Source organism: Callospermophilus lateralis, chromosome 6 (assembly GCF_048772815.1).
Source record: "Callospermophilus lateralis isolate mCalLat2 chromosome 6, mCalLat2.hap1, whole genome shotgun sequence".
Taxonomy (NCBI): Eukaryota; Metazoa; Chordata; class Mammalia; order Rodentia; family Sciuridae; genus Callospermophilus; species Callospermophilus lateralis.
In genome coordinates, this window is record NC_135310.1 from 56,705,581 (window position 1) to 56,727,219 (window position 21,639).

Sequence of the window (21,639 nt, forward strand, 5' to 3'; positions counted from 1 at the left end):
ACTAGTACTTGCCCAGAGCAAAAGTCCCATCAAATTATTAGTGTCCTCTCTGCCCACTCCAGAAAAGATCTCCCTTTCTGATGGTTTCCCTCTCTGGGCAACTGTTTTCTCCTATTCATGTTCAGCATATAGAACAGTTTAGTTTTAGCTTAAGAAGAGTACACCCCATCATTTCATCATGACTTGTGAAAAAGAAAGTTTTAGATCACAACCAAAGCAAAAAAATAACATCAGTATTTTGAAGATAGACAAGTGAGCAGTCACTGTTTGTTAAGATGTCTCCTCTAATGTATGCTATAGTTAGAAAATACAGGCTGATAGATCCAAGCCCTGGCATCTAAGGGTAAGATCACAAATATCCTCATTTCTGAATGAAGCAGGAAAAAAAAGTATCCAAATGAGATAAAAGTTTAGAAATATATAGAGAAAACTGAGTTCCTAAAGGAGAAAATGTCCCTTTTGGAATGTAGGTCCCATGGCTTGTGAACAACTTGTGAGCTGGACAAAGGAGCCTAAGAGATGGAAAGAGACCAAAAAGGTAAGAACATACTGAAGAGCCAATAAATTACTCTGGAACTTTCCAGTTCCCTATAAATTTTCTGGAAAAAAAAAGCAGGAACAAGACCTCAATAGAAATAGACCATCAGCTGCATGAAGCTAGAGGCCAACATCTGACTGGACCAAGACCCTCTGGCCTGACCATCTGATCAACCACCAGACTTACTATACAACTGCAAGAGAGTAGATGTAATCTGAAACCTACATACCAGATCAGATCCCCAAGGAGGAAACACAGCCTTCCTCAGTATTTCCCAATCCTGAAAAAAGTCCAGCCCCTACGGATCAAACATATTCCAACTAATTTTACTCTGATAAAAACCCAAACTTAAGCCCTGGGGGTAGAACTGGCTCTGGAGATAGCGAACACCTGCCCTAAAGGTACAGACTTTCACCTTTTACTTTCAAATAAAGCTCTTCCTCCCTTGGCTAAAACCTGACACCTCTTAAGTTCTTTTTTGCAACATGATCAAGAGCCTCTAAAGTTCAAGTAGAGGTCTCTGCCTCTGGAGAGACTTCCCTGGAACCTCTTACAGTGACAATAATTGATGCTGAATAAAATCTCTTGGAGAGAGGTTGGGGGATTTAGCTCAGTGACAGAGCACTTGCCTAGCATACACAAGGCCCTAAGTTCAGTCCTCGGCACTGAAAAAAAAAAAAAAAGCCAAAATCTCTTTAAAAAAAAAAAATGTATGGGCTGGGGTTGTGGCTCAGTGGTAGAGCACTTGCCTAGCATGTGTGAAGGACTGGGTTCAATTCTCAGCACCACATATAAACAAATAAATTAATAAAGGTCCATTAATAACTAATAAAAATATTTTTTCAAATATTTTTTAAAAAGAATGTATGAAATCAACAGCCCAGAGGAAGTAAGCTCACATTAAAGTATAACTAATAAGACTAAGAAGCTTCACCTAACAACAGATTTCTGTAATAATGTAATTTGCCCAAATCATCTGTTAGCTTACAAATATTGTAGTGCACAATAGAATTGTTAAAATGAAGATGGGAAATGTAAAGGATGATTGGATCAACATGGAATCTAGAAGAATGAAAGAAAAAAAATTAAGAATTTTCCTCATGTACTCCTCAAGGAGCCATTTCCCAGCTATAGACAGAGTATTCTACTCACCAAGCAAATTAGCCCACCAACAAAGAAAGATCAGGCTGGGTTATATCACAGTGCAATAAACAGTCCCTTAAAAAAAAAAACTATCTTTGCTCTAAAATTGAAAGATCATTGAACAATCTTTACAAACTAAATTGTGTATGGTATCCTCTTCCCCCAGGCTGCAAATACTTGTGACTACTAAGCTACTGCCAATATCATTTGTCCAGTGTCAGTGTCTTGGGCTTGGCCATCTCATACTATTTAGAGTGAGGGATACAGGCTGGGGATGTGGCTCAAGGGTAGCGCGCTCGCCTGGCATGCGTGCGGCCTGGGTTCGATCCTCAGCACCACATACAAAGAAAGATGTTGTGTCCGCTGAAAAAATTAAAAAATAAATAATAAAAAAAAAAATAGAGTGAGGGATACACCTCCTTTAACAACAGGGCAAATAGCAGGAAAATACAAAGACAAGCCACAAACTGGGAGAAAATATTTGCAAAACACATATCAGATAATGCCTTCATTCTAGAGTAGAGCTCTCCTATAACTGAATAATAAAAAGGCAGATAATGAAATTAAAAGATGGGCAAAAGGCTTGAATAGACATTCACCAAATAAGCATATGAAAAGGCACACAACATCATGAATACACAAGGAAATGTAAATTCAATCCAAATGTGATACCATTACACATCTATTACAATGGCTAAAAAGAAAACAAAACAGAAGCAAACTTGACAATATCACATGCTGAAGAGAATATACAAGTACTAGAACTCTCGGACATTACTGTAGGAATGTAAAATGGTATAGCTAATATAAAAATTGGTCCGTGTTTTATTAACTCAATTATACACTTATCACATAGCCTAATAATCTCTTGCTTGGTTATTTACTCAGCAGAAACAAAGACATGAAAGCCTATGTTCACATGAAAATCTGGAAGTAGATATTTACAGTAGTTTCATCTTAGTTGCTAAAAATGGGAAACATCTCAATTGTTCTTCAACTGGAAAATTAGAAAACAAATTATAGTACACCCATACAATGGAATAATGCCCAACAATAAAAGGAATGAACTAATGACTCTCCAAACATGGAAAATCACAAACACTTTATGCCAAGTGAAAGAAATCAGTCTCAATGGGTACACCTGCATGATTCATTTACACAGCATTCTGGAAAAGTGAAACTATAGCGGGAGACCAGTTTGTCAAAATTAAATAACTGTATATTATAACAGGGAGAAATTTACTGTATTACATCTCAATAAACTTCACTTAACAAAAACAACAACAAAAATCAGAACAGGGTACTATGGAAAACAACAGAAATAATTAATCTGAGGAAAATGGCAATTAAGCAGAGTTAGCCAGGTGAGGAAGAGAAAATAGGGAAGCATGTTTCAAACTCAGGAAATGAGACCTATGACCCATAGATGCAAGAGAAAGTTTGGTTCATTTGGGATCTAAAATTAGTTCAATATAGCAAAAATGTTGAGTACAAGATTTAAGATGCTTTCAGTTGCACATATTCCAAGAGTGGTCCAGAATGGGGCCATGGAAGCTGGCAACAGCTCGTATCCTGCAGGCTTTGTAAACTAAAGAGTAAAGATCATATCCTAAGTCCATAACATGGAAGTAATTTAAATTTTAAGCAGAGATAAGCTCATATTTAAATTTAAAAAATCATTGTTTCATTTTGGGGAAGAGGCTAGAAGAAAAAAACTGAATAAATGTTGATCAGTAAGTAGGTATGGGGAAAATCCAGGAAAAAGTGAAAGGGGCCTTGGAGCTGGGGCTGTAGATCACTGGTACAGAGCCTGTCTTGCACGTGTGAGGCATTGGGTTCTATCCTCAGCACCATATGAAAATAAATGAATAGGGAGTTCATAACTCACTTGAAGCTAATGTATGCTAATGTATGAAATATGATATGTCAAGAGCTTTGTAGGGTTTTGAACAACCAATAAAAAAAAAAAAAGAAAATAAATGAATAAAGATATTGTGTCCATCTACAACAATAACAAAAAAAAATTAAACAAAAAAAGTGAAAGGGGCCTTAAAAACAACATAAAAACAGAAAAGTGAGTGGATCAGAGATAGGAGTCAACAGACTTTGACTACTTTCAGGATAAAGGACACAGGGAAGGAGAAGAGGGATGCTGGGGTTCTGATTTAGGCAACCACACAGTTACACCATCCATAAAGAACCGAGGAAGAGTTTGGTGGTATGCTGGATTTGAGCATTTTTAGACTTCTCCAAGTACAGATATCCAGAATAGATACCAGGCTTAAAGCTACTGGACATGGAATCAAGGCAAAGATTCTGAGTTAGGAGCAATTATCCAAGAGTATATTAGTGCTTTTAGTCAACATCTATGAGAAGACCAATTCGACAGGGCTTAAACAATGAAGGGATTTACTGACTCACATAACTGAAAACTCAGGTTAACTAAGGCCCTGGCTCTTTTCAAATCTATCAGTTCTGCCCTCCTTTGAGTAAGAGTTTCATCACAAGGCAGGGTTTACTCATGACAAAGAAGAGAGACAAGAACATTTCCACATTGATGAAATGAAAGTCCTGAACTGCTCTGAATATGCTGATTATAGCCACCACCACCAATTCCTATAGCCTAGGAAATAGCACACACTAACTAGTTTAGGTACGAGTTTCCTGATCCAATGCAAGTGGGAGGGAAGATGGCAACCAGTGGTTCTCCACACTGGGTGCACATTAGCTTCACCCAGGAAGTACGTAGAAAGCATATTTAGGGAAGGAAGTTTTGTTAACTTATTTTGTTTTAAGCTCCTTAGGTAATTCTAATGGGCCAGGGTTGGGGACCTCTGACTTAGCTTAATCAAGCCCCACCTCTGATCATTCAATCTAAATTATATGGATACCCACAATAGCAGAGAGGTGGAGCAGAACGTAAGGAAACAATCACAATGTCCAAGCAATAAAAGCCATGGGACCTCTCAAGGTTAGTTTATGACCCAAGAATCCCAGAAATAGAGATTGGTGGCACTGACTTTCTTCTAGCTTATTTTTGGATGAGTAAAATGAAAAAAAAAAAAAAAAAAACCTACCATCCTCCACATGGCAGTAAAAGACATAAAGATCTATGGGTTGTCAACTATTTGAATTACAAAGGAGAAAAGTAGAATTTTAAGGAGATAAAGGACTCATAAAGTTGGAATAGTCTGATTGCATTAAGAGTTTTCATAGTGTGTTGGTATTTGTCATATTTAAAATGTCAACAAGAAACTATAGAGAACAAGAATCTTTATCAACTTTGTCAACTAGGATGACATTAACATATCATTTTTCTGATAAGCATTAATAAATTTGGATGACCTAAAATACTAATTCACAAGTATTGACAAATCCACAATGAAAAATATACAGAAGGGGTGGAAAAATGACCTTTATGATCAGCTACTACAGACTTGAGTCAGTGAAGGACTTTAACATCTCAAACTACATGAGCCTAGGTTTTTGTTTTTGTTTTTGGTGGTGCTGAGGATTGAATCCAGGGTGGTGTGCACTGCAAGGAAAGCACTCTACCAACTGAGTTATATCCCCAGCCCAGCCTAGGTTTTTAGAGTTGGGTTTCTGGTCATATTTTATGCCATAAATTAAGTTTCATTCTGAGCACCATGAGGATGCCCAAACATCCTGATCTGGATGTGGAACATCTTAATCTTCCTCTGAAACAATGAGTTTCTGGATATGTCATTAAAAATATTTTCAAAGTAACTGGACGCCCATCTCCCCTAAATGGGCAAAGCACCAGCATCTGGAGGAATACCTTTATAAAATAGGATTATTGGCCCCAATTTGCCAATGCAATATCTGAGGTTAAAAAATATATTTATTATTATTATTTTTTTAATTTTTTGGTACTGGGGATTGAATCCAAGGGTGCTTAACCACTGAGCAACATCCTCAGCCCTTTTTTGCATTTTATTTAGAGACAGAATCTTGTTGAGTTGCTAAGGGCCTTGCTGAGTTGCTGAGGCTGGCTTTGAATTTGCGATCCGCCTGTCTTAGCCTCCCTCCTTCCTCCTGGAATTACGGCATGTGCCACTATGCCCAGCTCAAAAAAGATTTTTATGTCTATAGTTATTCAGCCTACTCACAGTTGAAGGAAGCAGCAGCTGAACTCAGGTGAGTAGATTCTACACTTTTTTTTGGTGGGAGCAGTTTACTGGGGATTGAACCCAGCATCTTGCACTTTCTAGCAAGTGCTCTACCACTGAGCTACATCATCACACTCAGTCCCCTTTTTTAGCATTTTATTTTGGGACAGGGTCTCACTAAGATGCCTAGGCTGACCTTGAACTTGGTGATTCTCCTGCCTCAGTCTACTAAAGAGCTGGGATTATAGATGTGTACCATCATGCCTGGCAGGCTGTGTACTTAACCGCTATACAACTTCTATGTTCAGAATAAGGCATGGAATAAAAGTTCAAATATTCTACCACTCTTTAATATTTTGCTAATTATAATTTTGTAATAGCCAGTTGCTGATTTAATTACGTACAAGCAATATCCAATAAAACTCCAAAACTAACATACCTCGATTCCATGTGATTTGTCATTTATTTATATATCTTACTGTGTTCAACAAGGATTAGTAGGGATTCTCTAAAAATAATATTTGAGGTAATCCCAGTGACTCAGGAGGCTGAGACAGGAGGATCACGAGTTCAAAGTCAGGTTTAGCAACAGCCAGGTGCTAAGCACCTCAGTGAGACCCTGTCTCTAAATACAAAATAGGTCTGGGGATGTGGCTCAGTGGTAAAGTGCCCCTGAGTTCAATCCCTGGTGCCAATAATAATAATATCTGAAGTAGCTACAAATTTAATTTTTAATGTTAGTCAATACACAGGTAAAGTAAAATTTGATAAAAATAAAATAAATCTTTAATTGTAAAGATTCTTTGACCTAGAAATTACATTTCTAGGAATCTAACCTACAGAAATATCAATTCATATATAATAAAAATACATTAGCAAACATGCTTTTAAAGTATTACTTGAAAAGTAAAAATCTAGAATAAAGCTAAGGATATAAAAATAGTAGATTAGTTTTAAAATAATAGTGCAGCTATACTGTAAAACCTAAGATAGCCATCTAAAAGAATGAGATTGAGTAATATTGGTATCAAAAGATCTCCATGATATTTACCTACAAGGGATAAAAGCACAACCCAGTTTAGGGTGTATCTACTATAGCATTAATTTACAACAAAAGAAACCTATGTGTTTGGGCATATATAAAGACATACGCATATAATTGCATAGGAAAATGATTGAAAAGATACTAAATTTTGTGGGGGTGGGTAATGGGCATTGAAGCCGGGGCACTTCATCACTGTAGCACATCCCAGCCCCCCACCTTTTAATGATTTTATTTATTTATTTATTTTGCATTACAATTCTTAATACACCGTTATACAATAATTTATCATATCTCTGATTATATATAAGGTATGTTGACACCAAATTCACATCTTCGTACGTGTATTTTGTATAATGATGAGAGTCTCTTTTCACCATCCATGCTATTCCCCTTCTTAACCACTGTAGCAGTTAACCACTGAAGCACATGCCAGCCCCTCTTTTTTAAAAAAATATTTTTTTAGTTGTCAATGGACCTTTATCATGTATTTATATGTGGTGCTGAGAATTGAACTCACTGCCTCACACATGCTAGGCAAGTGCTCTACCTCTGAGCCACAACCCCAGCACCACCAGCCCTTTTTTCTATTTTATTTAGAGACAAGGTCTCATTGAGTTGCTTAGGTCCTGCTAAATTGCTGAGGGTGTCTTTGAATTTGTGATCCTCCTGCCTCAGCCTCCCCAGTCTCTGGGATTGCAGGTATGCACCACTGTGCCTGGCAAAAAAGATACTAAATTTTTAATTGTGGCTTTTTCTGGGAGAAAGTGGGAATGAGTTGGACTAGAGGGTGAGGAAAAATGGAGAGAGGAAAGAATGGTGAAGGGGAGCTTTCAATATTATGCAATGTTTGGATTTCTTAGCCCGGAATGCGTTCATTTTCTCTCATGAAATTTTACAAAAGATGTATTGTCCCCAAATAGTGACACTCAGAAAAAGTTGGTAGTTGTCTTATTGAAATCATAACCATCAAACATTATACATTTTCAGCTCTGTCATAACAAACAGAACTTTAATTTATACTCCATTCTTCTACCACTGTTTACTTTATCAAAGAAAACCAAAGTTCTCATGTCTGAGAGAAAAAGGAAAAATATAATAGTGACACATGACAGTCTGGAAAGAAGTTGGTGCATGTACCTTCTGAGAATCTTTTTTTATAACCATTCTACCAAAACCACAACTGCAATTTTGATAAGCTTTCATTTTTTTCCCACAAAAAGGAACTGTACAATATATCTCCAGGCTAATAGGAACTACCCACTATATATGCAGCTTTGCAAAATCTAATTTTTCATACCCAGAAATTTACCTATAAGATTTTTCCTTCTTATGTATAAATATCTATACCTAAGCAATAACTTTTCTACCTGAGAATATATATATATAATTATATATACATGTATATATAAAACTGTACTATAAATACTCAAAACCCATATGCATAAGATTCATTTGCACTATAATTATACTCTAAAATAATAAGGAAAAACTAAATTCAATAAAAAGTTTAAAAATGACATTTGTCCACTGTCAGAGACTTCATTATTTACAGTTTTATGGTGTCCAGTATAGCATTTATAAGTATTATTCTAAACTTTGGTTCTGCTCTTTCTTCATTGTATTTGCTCAACTTTTGGTCATTTCACTGTTCTTTAGCATTTTTATCTGAAAATGAAGAGACAACTTCAGCCAATTTTATAATTTTTTCTTAAATCTGATAAAAGCCTTGAAGAGTAAACTTATAGCTATTAGCTAGAAACAAGTTCTAGATATATTTAATTTATTGTGTATAACTGCTAAATTGCAGTCAGAATCAGATCAATTACACTTTTGTAAAAAAAGCATAAATAGATTCTTATTGATAAAAGCAATTGAGAGGGCCAGGGTCATAGCTTAGTGGTAAAGCCTACCATGTATGAGGCAGTGGGTTAGATCCCCAGCACCACATAAAAAAATAAACAAATAAAATAAAGGTATTGTGTCCATCTACAACTTAAAAAATATTTTAAAAAGCAATTGAGAATATTTGACATCTAATGTATGAAATATGATATGTCAAGAGCTTTGTAATATTTTGAACAACCAATAAAAAAAATACAAAAAAAGAGAATATTTGACTAATTCTATATATGACAATAACATGTGCCACATGTAAATATAATGAATATGTGTACACACACACACACACACACACACACTAGACTTCATAGTTTAGTGGAAAGAACTCTCAATAGAAAGCAGAAATTTTGGATTTTAGACCTGACTCTGCCACTTCCTGGGAAATCTGAGGTAAGATGATTCCAGGTACATGCTTCAGTTTACCTTTGGTGGATAATAAGGTGGTGGGATATGTATTCCTAAGGTCCCTTCAGACTTTCAAACCCTGTGAGCATAAATACCTAAACACTTTTATTTGTAGGTAAGGCTGGTCCTCACTAATATACACCAGTATGGGATGACTGATCACAGCCCAACGTCTGTTCTGATTGGTCTGTCAATATGGCAGCAGTTGTTTAAAAGTTTGAATGATTGTTCTTATTTACAAGCACTATTCAAGTTATGAAATGTTTAACATGCATAACCTTCTGTTTACATTCTGCCTTCTAAATGAGGATATTCTAGAAGTAAATGGCCCTCTTACTTAACTTTTGGTTACAACCTAGAGTAACGTATCTTTCCTATTGCCATCCCCAGCAAAAAAAGAGACTCCTGGCATACAGATACTCACTCCTACTCACTTTTCACTATATTATAATATTTTCCTACATCATAGTTATTTGTTGGCATGTCTATTTTCTATACCGGAACATCCTAATTTCCTTGATAGTAAGATTTATCTCAGTAACATGCATCACTGCATCCCCAGTGACTATACAACTAATAAATGCATGTTGAAATTGAAATATTACTTTCTTATACTTTATTCTATAAGGGTAAAACATTTGAGCTCTGTAAGGTAATTAGGCTTCTGTAGGCTAGGTAGCCTAGAAATTGAATACCATATTTAGAATGCTGTTAAGGGGAGAAATCTATCACAGTCCAAAATAAATAATTTACAAGGAAACTTCTTAAACTTAATATTCTTGCAAACTCTTAGCATCATAAGGGTCCTAGCAATCTTGTAGTCTAATACCATCATTTACAGATGAAAAAATATGTAAGTTCTGGCAGACTTAAGAAGCTTGTCTGAAGTCAATGACAGAGCCAGGCTCACAAAGATGGCCTTCTGCCACATCATGGAAATCACATAAACATCTGTGATGTGATTGTGTGGTTTGTATGTACATGTATATATATATATATATATATATATATATATATATATATATATATATATATGTGTGTTATTCTACTCTCAATTAAGAATTTTAATGATTAAGTTATTTTAGATATTGTGTAAGTTTACTCAGTTAATTAATTGTATTTTAATAATAAATGTATCCTAGCAATCACTATTGGCTAAGGAAAAAAACACTATAAGGATTTCCACATGTCTTTTGAAGCAAGTTATAAAGATCACTTTTTTTAATATACTTTATTTTTATTTTTTCCATATATTTATTTATTTATTATGTGGTGCTGAGGATCGAACTCAGTGCCTCAATGTGCAAGGCAAGCACTCTATCACTGAGCTATAGCCCCAGCCCCACAAAGATCACTTTTAATAAAAATAAAAACAAGTTGAATACTAACTACTGAAAGTAAGAGTAAATTTTGATTAATTTCAAAAGAGTAAAATTTGATTAATTTTCACATTAAGAAGTTCTTTCTGTGGATTCTAACTTTAGGACTAATACACATTTTTATTCTTATTAATATATATTAATATGTATATTCTTATTAATATATATGCCTGTGTATATATTCAGAGATGACATTGTCTCAATAACCTACATGGAAAGTGTAGATATAATCAACAATAAATGAACATAGAAAGTATTTTTCAACAAGTACGCCCTATATACTATAATTTTGATGGAGAAAAGCTAAATTCACATAACAGAAAAAGATTTCTTGGATATCTTGAAGCCTTAAAAACTTGGCCAAACTATTGTTCGATGTGCACACAGTTTGTGTCTTCATACTCAGATGTTGTTGAAACAGCAGACTTAAAAGAAATAATGTCAATGAATCCTACCAAGCACTATACATGACCTCTGGGGTAATTAGCAATCATTCAAAAGCAACAAGACTAAAATGTTCTATTCTTTATTACTGTCAGCTCTTATCTTGATCAGCATTTTAATAAAGATGGTTCGTTTCTAAGACAGTTTCATGAATCAGTCATAATTACATTCTGACATGCAGTGAATAGTAAAGCAAAACTAAATATCACTTCATCAACCTTTCTAACCTTTATGCAAGTATTAACTGTAAATAATTTTTACACAATCCTACAACAGAAAATCTGCATATTTCTTAGCTTTGTACATACTTTACCCCAAATGAATTTCCCGTGACCTATACCTGAAAAACACAATCAGCCATAATTATCCAGTTTTGTGAGATGTTCAGGTGTTGCCTTTCAGAGTTCAAATCAACTTCAAGTATAAAAGGCTACTTTATTCCACAAATGGCACAATATGCAAAATGGGTTAAGTAGCCAAAAGCATCTCAGAGCATTGTGGATTGAAACATGTCTATCTACAATCAAAACGTCATAACAAAACTACACTAAAGCAAAGCTACACTATAAAAATAGATTTGTAGATTACACATTAAGGAATGGATCCCTGATGACTGCTGCAGAAAGTCTTATAATTAAAATATGTTAAAAGAAGAATATTAATTAGAGGAAATCTGAAAGCTTAAGTATCTGAAGAGTAGATTTTTTTTTTCATGTAATTCCAAAATAGCTGATGGAAGTAGTTAAAAATGTATCAGAATTTAAAAATTTACTCAAAGATACTATTCTGACATTAAGGACAACACATAAACTATTTCAACTTTTCCCCTACCCATGTAATATGTCTAATTTAGTTTAAAGTTTTTAAATAGCTAATTTCTTTTTTGCTGATGAATAATTTTTAAAATATTTTAGATCATCAAAGTGAACATAATTCAGCTACCAGAATAAACAGATACTAAATTTTAGGGGACTTAATTGCTTTAGCTCCCTCAGAATTTTCAAAGTTAATGCAATGCTTCCCCAAGAATAACTTCCTGTCTTTCCAGTAGTGGATATAGAATAAATGAACTATTTAGACTCAGAAATAGGTTCTCAATCCTGTATGTCAACCAAGATTCCCCCCAAAACAGGTTATAGTAAATATACTGAGTAATAATCTTAACTAAACTGATTTCCATTTAAAAACCTTATTACTATGGAATAATAACCCACTTCCCATTTACTGTGTAATTTTAATTTGAAAATAAGTTCTCAATCTAAAATTATTCCCTGCATGTTTTCCTACACATATATTTTATTAAGAAATGACCTTACTAGAATGTTACTGACTTGAAGGTAAAGAGGAACAAAGTGAGGATCTTTTTCATATGGGATTAAAAAACACAGAAATGTGTAAAGTCTTTTATGTGATAATTTTTGTTTAACTTTTCTATTTAGCTTTCTTGTGCATTATTCCTTTCTCTTATTGGAGGTGCAAGCAAAGAAGCAAAAAGAAGTGTTGATTTAAGAAAACAGATTTCCCAGAAAGAAAAAAAAAAAAAAAACTGTGATTAAGATTTAAACAAAAGCTAAAGATGGCTTCCTCTGAGCCCTGAGGAGGTCCGCTACCTCATTATGAACAACTGAAAACTTGTGATGCATTTTGTTTCAAGAGAATCCAAAAGTCCTTGGTATAAAGCAGACAGAGGGGTGCAGGGTCCATTCACTCTTTCTGTATCACCACCATTATGTAAAAAGTATAAAACACTGCCTTTATGCTGCCAAGCCACAATGACTCTTCCTACATCAAAGGATTTGCACCACTAGGGTTTTTTCTTCAAAATTTATTCAAGCTAAGGGCAGAGAGACAACGATTCATACACGCTAATTACGCCTAATTATCTATTCCCTTTTCTGACCAGCTTCGGCCAGTGTTATTTGCTATCTGGATTTCTCACAACCTCCCTTTGCCCTGTCCATCCAACCCAACAGTGAAGGCTTTGAAGAAAACAGTTGTGGCTTTTTAGAGTTTCCTCAAAATAGAGTTCAAGCAAATTAAATAATGATTCTGTTAGTTTTGACACATTTATGCGTTAAATATGAGGACCTCTTGGTTAATTTGGCAAATGCCTCACATCTCTTCATGGGTGGGATCATAGTAACACCCTCTCTTACAGGAGCGTCTCCTCATGCTTTCTTTTCATGATCTAAATGAAATGTTTATTGGATTAAAGTTCTTCTCTGCGGACCTCCATGGTGGCCCGTGACAAAGAGCTTAAAAGTTCTATTAATTGGCTTGAGTTTTCAGGAAGGGGAAAGGGAGAATTCTATTTCACATTACATCACTAGCCAAGAAAGTTGCCACATGTAATTAAACTAATTTCTCTCATGATTCAAAGAAGCAACTAATTCATATTTAAGACACACTTCCTTTAAGTAATTTTTGTCACCAAAGAATTGATTTCTTGTAATCTAACCAATATTAACTATTTATTCCAAGAAAAGAATTCAATTTCTAAATAGTATATGTTTTATATGTAAACCATAGCTTGTTATATTTTCAGTTGAATTCAAATATATATAATTTATATATTTCATGGAAAATGTCTCTATTTCTATTTTCCATAAGGGACTTAAAGGAAATATTTTAAAAAGCATTCATCACAAATTACTTTTCCATAGGTAGGTCCTGACTAATTCAAGATCTACATTCTAGTGTGAAATTGGACAAGAATTACATTTTAAATCTACATCACAAAACTTTTGCCCTAGACATTTATTAATTTCAAGCACACAAAAGAAAATGCAATTACACAAAAGTTTAATGCCTGTTACTATATATACTTTTTTGACTTTCTTTTCCCCACATTTTTAACTGGTACATTATATTTGTACATAATCTTGGGATTTATTGTTACATAATCTTACATGCCATTTTGGATTTAAAAAAAAAAACAAGTAGATCACACTAACCCCCTATTTTTCTTCAACTTGCATTCTATGAATCTCCAGTAATCATGGGTACCCTTCCCTAGTATCAATTTTTGAACATAGATTTTTTTTCCAGTACATATGAAATAAGCTCATTCATAAAAATATCTTGGGTAGAGTTCTTTAATTTAATTAGCCCAAAACTCGTTAACTACAGAAGTATCTTCCAACTCCAATGGTCATTTTTGTATTATAAAATGTTAAATACTAAGATACAAATTAATACTTTAATGGTTTGTGGGGGAAAGCCACAATTCTTTTCAATTCAGGAGTTCAGTATGCTACTTTTGTTCTTTTTTGTTTCTTTCAGTCTTAAGTATTAAAAAGGCAACTCATAAATAAGGACATTATCACACTAACAAAGGGTTAATCCCTCCAAGGCTGACTCAGGTGACAACTCAGGGAGGTCAGTGGGGCACACTGACCTCCAAGTCTCATTCAGACAATATTGCACTCTGAAAGCTCTAGTACTAAAAGTTATAATGAACAAACTGACAAATCAATCTCACTAAGTATGAAAGTTATGGTAGGAGAAAACAGCAAATATCCATTTAGCAGGTTAGTCTATCAATCCTAACACAGGTGGCTGGGCAAAGGCTGAACACTGCCATATTTTATCTCAAGGTTATAAACAATTTTTTTCTAAAGTTTGTAAGTGGAGATCACACCATGAGAATATTCTACAATTGTTCACTATCAGGGTAAGTATTCCTTCTGGGAAAATATTTCTTTAAAAAAACATAAATGAAGCTAATATACAGTTTATTTTTTTTACATTTTCAATAAAGGATACACAACAGTTGAGAAACTTAACAACCAAGTAGAAGAAATGGAGTCATTATCTGAACTTTAATTATCTAACATTAGAATCTATCAATATGTTGCAAAAAAACAACATGCAGTATTGTACAGAACATTTCTCATGGGAGGATTATTTTAGATTTGTTCATAATTGTTCGAAATATCATATTGTTCAAAATATCAGTTGGTCTATTAAACTAATTGAAAACCTCATAAAATAAGTTAATGAAATTCACATTGAGAATTTTTCAACTTTAAAATTTATGAATTGTATGTATCTTTTAAGAATCATTATGGAATGAACCAAACAAAATGGTTTCTAAAAGTGTAAGTGATGGAATGAACAGTTTTTTACCCAATATAAAACAGTGGTCTGGAACCTAATCAAATAAGAATAACAAAGCTTGCCAGACAATTTAATCTTCAATGAAACCAAAAATGGTAGTCCACTTGAATTTAACCTAAAAAACTATTCTTCTGATCAAAATATCAGTTGGTCTTCTTTTGCCTTTAACCATAATAATTTTAATAATGTCTAGAATGCAATGGGATTGTATCGAATGAATATTAGTCAATGAATGTACAGTTAAGACAGGTTATTCTTTTAAAGTGTATGAAATTGAAGATATTTCTAAGATAGTTGATCCTAACAAAACTGACATTCTGAAGAGTTATTTGAGAGTGGGGATTGTGGCTCAGTGGTAGAGCACTTGCCTAGCATTTGTGAGGCACTGAGTTTGATTCTTAGCACCACATATAAATAAATAAATTCAATATAATTTCATCAACAACTAAAATATATATAATACTTAAAAAAGAGTTATTTGGTGGGGCTGTGGTTGTGTCTCAGTGATAGAGTACTTGCCTAGCATGTGTGAGGCACTGGGTTCAATTCTCAGCACCACATATAAACAAATAAATAAATAAAGGTCATTCAATAACTAATAAAAAATTTTTAAGAAAGAGTTGTTTGAAATCTGAACCACCTTCTTAGCTTTCCTTCACCAAGCTGCCTCCCTTCCACCAACCATTTATCCAACAGGCTCTTGAAATGATACTTTCTTTGAGACCTACTTATGAATCTGTGCTGACAAAAGGGTTTCATCTCATAAAACAGGCACATTGTTTCAAATAGCTGTTTGTTCAAAATATGTTATACAGATTGGAGGTCAGCAAACTTTCTGTAAAACGTCAGATAGTAAATAGTTAATATTTTAGGCTTTCAAGGTCACTGATCTCTGATATTGCTACTACAGTGTGAAAAGAGCCAGGAAATACATAAACAAATGAACACAAAGTTTTTCAATAAAACTTTATTTATAAAAAAATAGGCAGCAGGCTAGATTTGACCACTGGCTATATTTTCTGACCCTGATAATTATTATCACAGACTACTTTAAAATACTCCAGAAATTTAGGAAAAGTTTAAAAGAGAAAATTAAAATCACCTACAATCATATTATTCAGAAAAACGTTCAACTATCATTTTAAGATATTTATTTCCAGTATTTACCCATGTATGTAATTATTTCTATAGTTGATAAGATAATTAGTATGCTATTACATCTTTCACTCATATTATCTTTGATTATTATTCTGTATTATCAAAACTTTTAGCCAGATGTGGTGGTGCATGCCTGTAATCCCAGCAGCTTGGGAGGCTGAGGCAGGAGGATCATGGGTTCAAAGCCAGCCTCAGCAACAGCAAGGTGTTAAGCAATTCAGTGAGACCCTGTCTCTAAATAAAAATCAAAATAGGGTTGGGGATACGGCTCAGTAGCTGAGTACCCCTGAGTTCAATCCCTGGTACCCCTCCCCCCACAAAAAAAATTGGGGGAACATTCTAAATAATTATGCTATATCCCCTCATGTGATTGTTATATCATCATTTAATCAACTGTTCCTCTAAACACATGTGAGAAAGATGTAACAAAATCTCTGTGCTTATCATTGCTTTTTATAGTTATATTTATGTCTTTTGTATCTGTAGTAAAACATAGCTGTGAGTTCCAAAAGAAAAGAGAAAAAAAGAAAAGAAAGATAGGTAGATAGATAGACGGCTATCCTTTTTCTTTCTTTCTTTCTTTTTTTTTTTGAGGGGGGTATAGACATGTGAGAGAGAGTGTGTGTGTGTGTGTGTGTGTGTGTGTGTGTGTGTATACTGGGAATTGAATCCAGGCCTCAAGTGTGCCAGGCAAGCACTCTACCACTAAGCTACATTCCCAGTTCCTTCTAAAATTTTATTTTGAGATGGGGTTCCCATAAGTTGTCCACGCTAGCTTTAAACTTGTACTATTTCTGTCTCAGCCTTCTGAGCAGTGGAAATTATGGGTGGGTGGGTACCATCATACCAGGCTTCTTTCTTTCTTCTCTTTATAATTGAAAACAAAGAGATGGCTGGGGTGTAGCTCAGTGATACAGCATGTGCTTTGCATGAAAAAGGCCTGGATCCAATACTGAGTACACGTGTACACACACACACACACACACACACACACACACAGAAAATCTAAAAAAGAGACTTATGTTTGTGGCCAAGGCAGAGAGATTGGAACAAGAGGATTTTGCCCTCTTGTCATAAATCACTAAGACACCAGACAAAACAGATGAGACAATCAATAGCAGACATTACACAATAACTAGCAAAAGAAAGCAATCCCTGAGGTATGAAAAATAAATCAGGCAAACACTACATTTTCTGTAGCTTTGTATCAATATGCAATTTCTAGCCTGCAGCACAATAACCTAAATGAGTTAAGGAGACAGTAATCAGAGTTTGGGGAACATGAAAAAGTTGAAATTTGCACAGTAAAGCTCAGTTCAAGAGGAAGCTATGCAAAGAATGATATCTGCATAGGGAATGTTTGCAATCTTTGAATATTAAGTTATACATGTACAAGCTGAAACTCCACAAGACTGGGCAAAGAACAACTTAAACAAAACTGGGAAATATAAGCATTCTGTACAACCAGATCGGAAAAACTTCTCTGAATACCAAGGAATTCAGTAGAAAGCTTAAAAGGGTCACACCTGGAAGAAGGGCTAAAACAGGCCTAGAGTTAAGGCTGATCTAGCTAGACCCTAACAAAACTTAAAAACAAGCCTTAAAAGGAACAAACTGATCTGTAAGAAACTTAATCACTTACCACAATAAAATTTAACACCTTTAAAGGAAAAAACAGAGATCTGATGTACTAATCATTATGTCCAGCATCCAATCATAAATTATTAGACTTGCAAAAGCAACAGGAAAATAGGAGTCATAACTTGGGTGGAGGATTAGACAGACCATAGAAATAAACCCAGAAATGACAGATATAGGGCTGGGATTGTAGCTCAGTGGTAGAGTGCTTGCCTAACACATGTGAGACACTGGGTTTGATCCTCAGCACTACATGAAAATAAATAAATAAAATAAATGTATTGTGTCCATCTACAATAAAAATAAGATGAGATGACGGAATTAGCAGAAAAGGACTTTTAATTAGCTGACTTATGCTTCTGGGAAGACAGAAATAACACTTTTCCCTATCCTTCCTGCTATGGGGGGGACTATGGATAATTTAAAACCCTGGAAATTATGCATAAAGCACACATAAGAAAGCTGTGAAAAGTGGAAAGAAAGGCGAGTAATTAAAGACCTTATGACCTAAGAAACAACAGGATGGTGACTTCCGTGAACTGCTTGTTCATTCATATATCCCAGGGTTGGAAATGAAGAAAACAGCAACACAGAAATGCCAATGAACATAGCCAAATGAGGGTCCAACAAATGAGCTGTCTTCATCCAAAGGACAGGAAAGGGGTAACTTAATGAGAGAGAAAACTTTTGGACAATAACTGCTCTACTGCAGTAAATACCATAGAGGAAGCTGTAACTTCACCCCACACCCATCATACCAGCAAAGACTGAGGGGAGTCTAGACTTCCACCTTTGCAATGCTGTAACTAAACACCTCAATACCACTGCCAGGATGACATCAGAATAGGTCAAATAGGAATTGGAACTTTCCACCTAGCTAGCCAGTAATAAGCATCCCTCTTTGGCCACAATAGCAACAGAGAAATGTTGTCCAAATCCTCTTGTCAGTAGTAACAGAAGTACTTCCATAACCTTCATTCAGGTATCAATAGAGGCTAAGAAGTCTGAGCTTCTATCTACCTACATCTGGCAGTAAACAAAGCAGAACTCTCCTTCTCCTGAAAGACTAGTGTCCAAAAAAACAGCTAAAACAGGAAAGTTAAGATCCCCAAGGAAGATATAGAAATTGAATACAAACACTTAGAAAGATGATCAAGGCTCTTTGTTGTCCCAATTCAGGAGAATTACATGTAGTGACAGCCACATCCCTGAGACATGGGTGAAAGTTGGAGTATTGAGCTCCTGGTCACCAGAATTGCTTTTAACATCTGGCTAAACAGATGTTGTCACCATCAATGACTCCTTCATTGACCTCGACTACATGGTCTACATATTCCAGTATTATTCCATCCATGGCAAGTCCAATGGCATAGTCAAGGATAAAAACAAGAAACTTTCATCAACTGAAAGTCTATCTCTATTTTCCAGGAACAAGATCTTATTGATATTAAATGAGGAAATGCTGGTGCTGAATATGTTGTAGGGTCTACTATCTAGGAGAAGGTAGGAACCAAAAGGGTCATTATCTCTGTCCCTTCTTATGCCCCACATTTGTGACAAGCATGAACTAAGAGGAGTACAAAATATAGTCAGCAATGCCTCCTGCACCACCAACTGTTTAGCCCCCTGACAAAGTCATCCATGACAATTTTGATGGACTCATGATTACTGTCCATAACATCACTGCTACTCAGAAGTCTGTGGATGGCCCTTGGGAAAACTGGCTTATTGGCCATGGAATTGCCCAGAACCTCATCCCTGTGCTGTCAAGGTTAGGAACAAGATCATTACTGGCATGTGCCCACCTCACAATGTATTATTAGTCATGGATCTGACCTGACATCTAGAGAAAGCTGCTAAATATGATGGCATGAAGAAGGTGATAAAATGGATATTGGAAAGCTCCCTAAAGTGCATCTTGGGCTCTGCTGAGGATCAAATTGTCTCCTTCAACTTGACATTCTTCTTTGATGTTGGAGCTGGCACTGCCATCAATGACTGCTTTGTCACTGAGTTGGCACCAGCAATAGGATGATAAACATGACCCACTTATGGCCCATATGGCTTCCAAGGAAAAAGAGCATCCTGGACCACTGGCCCTGGCAAGAGCACAAGACAAATTAAGAGACTCTCAGCTGCTGGGAAGACCCTGCCCTAACTTAGTCCCCCAACACACTGAGAATGTCCCCTTCTTACTAGTTTCTATTCACATCCTGTGAAAAGAGGTTTGGAACTACGGAGCCCTACCTTGTCATGTACTATCAGTAAAGTCTGCTTCATCCCAAAAAGAAAAAGAAAAGATGTCAACATTGCTAAGCATATGGAAAATGCAAATTAAAATTGCAATGATACCACTTCACAATCAGGATGGCTATTATCAAAAAAGAAAGAAAATAACAAGTGTTGGCAAAGGTATAGAGAAATTGGAACCCTTTAATATTGCTGGTGGGACTATAAAATGGTATAGAAAATAGTATGACAGTCCCATCCCCCCAAAAATTAAACATATAATTACCATATAACCCAGCAATTCCACTTTGGGGTATATATGCAAAAAAACTGAAAGTAGGAACTCAAACAATACTTATACACAAGTGTTAGAGTAATTTTATTCACAATAGCCAAAAAGGTGAAAACATTTCAAATGTCCATTGACAGATGAATAGCTAAATAAAATGCAGCATATACATATAATGGATTATTATGTCAAAAAAAAAGAATGGAATTCTAACACATACTACAACATAATGAAACCTTGAAGACAGTATTTTCTAATTTCCTTTGTGATTTCTTTAGCTGATAAACTATGTAGAAATATATATTTCTAAACACAACAAGAATTTTCTACTTATCCTTTTATTATTATATTCTTAATAAATGCTTGATTGCATAATGTCCAAGGAATATGCTCTATGTGAATTCAGTCTTTCAATTTGTTGAAACTTGCTTTATGGCCCAACATGTGGACAATTTTGTAAACATTCTCTGTATTCTTCAAAATAGTATTCTCCAGTTGTTGTGTATCATAATGGATCTGTCTATCTCTCTCTCTCTATCAGGTTAGATTTGTTAATTATGCCGTTCAAGTATTTATTGTCACATATTGTTCACCACTAATCACTGAGAGACTTGTGGAAAGCATTTTTCAATATGAATGTAAATTTTTTTCTCTTATAATTTTGTTATTTGCCTTACATATTTGAAGGCTATGTTATAAGTTCCCTGCAGTATTGAAATGAAAAATATCACTTGTGAATGGAATTTTTAAAAATCATTAAGGAGTAATACTTCTTTCTTTCAGGTGTATTCATAACTTCCGTTCAAGCATTTTTATCATGACTGCTTTAAAATCTTTATTAGATAATGCTAACATCTTTGTCATCATTGATTGATGTTGTCATAAATTGTCTTTTTTACATTCAGTTTGAGATCCTCCAAGTTTTTTGTATGAGTGATTCTCAATGGAAACTTGGGGATATTTTCTTAATTTGTCATAAAATTGTAAAACTTATTTTTTCAATGAAACCTATTATTTGAGAAAATATTCATAATATAAAATTTATCATCTAAACTATCTTATGTTCAATCCATTGACATTAAGTACATCCATGGTGTTGTATAATCTGCACCACTATTCTAGAACTTTCTCACCATCCTGATCAGAATCTCCATTAAACAATAACTACCCAGTCCTTCTTTCTCCCAACCTGTGGTTACCACTATTCTGCTTTCTGTCTTTTA

At 34.8% G+C, this 21,639-nt stretch overlaps 1 protein-coding gene and 1 pseudogene across 2 annotated transcripts in view; one reads left to right on the top strand and one right to left on the bottom strand.

The window, feature by feature from the left end:
- The window catches only part of Afg1l (AFG1 like ATPase), a 210,262-nt gene that overhangs the window by 67,810 nt on the left and 120,813 nt on the right, over positions 1-21,639 (bottom strand). The window lies entirely within an intron of this gene.
- Positions 520-19,928, top strand: LOC143401676 (glyceraldehyde-3-phosphate dehydrogenase pseudogene; annotated as a pseudogene).